The sequence below is a fragment of the Bison bison genome, unplaced genomic scaffold, assembly GCF_000754665.1.
Source record: "Bison bison bison isolate TAMUID 2011002044 unplaced genomic scaffold, Bison_UMD1.0 scf7180017864479, whole genome shotgun sequence".
Taxonomy (NCBI): domain Eukaryota; kingdom Metazoa; phylum Chordata; class Mammalia; order Artiodactyla; family Bovidae; genus Bison; species Bison bison.
This window is the reverse complement of record NW_011495039.1, coordinates 1,247,720-1,248,344: the sequence shown is the minus strand read 5'-3', so window position 1 is coordinate 1,248,344 and position 625 is coordinate 1,247,720. Positions and strand designations below refer to the sequence as shown.

General features: G+C 42.4%; 1 non-coding gene across 1 annotated transcript; it reads left to right on the top strand.

Moving 5' to 3' along the window:
* Positions 1-221: 221 nt before the first annotated feature.
* Positions 222-293, top strand: TRNAD-GUC. The gene has a single exon. It is a non-coding gene; the product is annotated as a tRNA-Asp (tRNA).
* The last annotated feature ends 332 nt before the right edge of the window (positions 294-625 follow it).

Here is a 625-nt window from a genome sequence, read left to right as displayed (position 1 = left end):
TATACTACTCAATATTAATAGAATGATTACTGAAACTAGCCCAATGTCCATGAAACAATTCAGTTTGTAATTTGTAAAAGTAAATCAAAGTAAAAGTAATATAACAATAAACACATTGGAAATGCCTCCTTGCCAGGATAACTGCTAAGATTTTATTAAGCATGACAAGGAAGAAAATAATAAATATTTTCAACAATAGGTTCACCCAAACAATGTCACCATCCTCGTTAGTACAGTGGTGAGTATCCCCGCCTGTCACGCGGAAGACCGGGGTTCGATTCCCAAATGGGGAGGCAACACACCCTTTGGATTTCCCCTGTGGCTCAGCTGGTAAAGAATCCGCCGGCAATGTGGGAGACCTGGGTTCGATCCCTGGGTTGGGAAGATCGCCTGGAGAAGGAAAGGCTACCCATTCCAGTATTCTGTCCTGGAGAACTCCAGGGACTGTATAGTCCATGGGGTCGCAAAGAGTCAGACACGACTGAGGGAGTTTTACTCACTCACTCACTCAAACAATGTCCCCTAAATGGAACAGCAAGTAGACCTCTTTAGTCAGAAAAGAGTAGAACAATTTTCTCTAATAAAGTCTTATCCCAGCACCACATTATTAGGCAGACATCATACT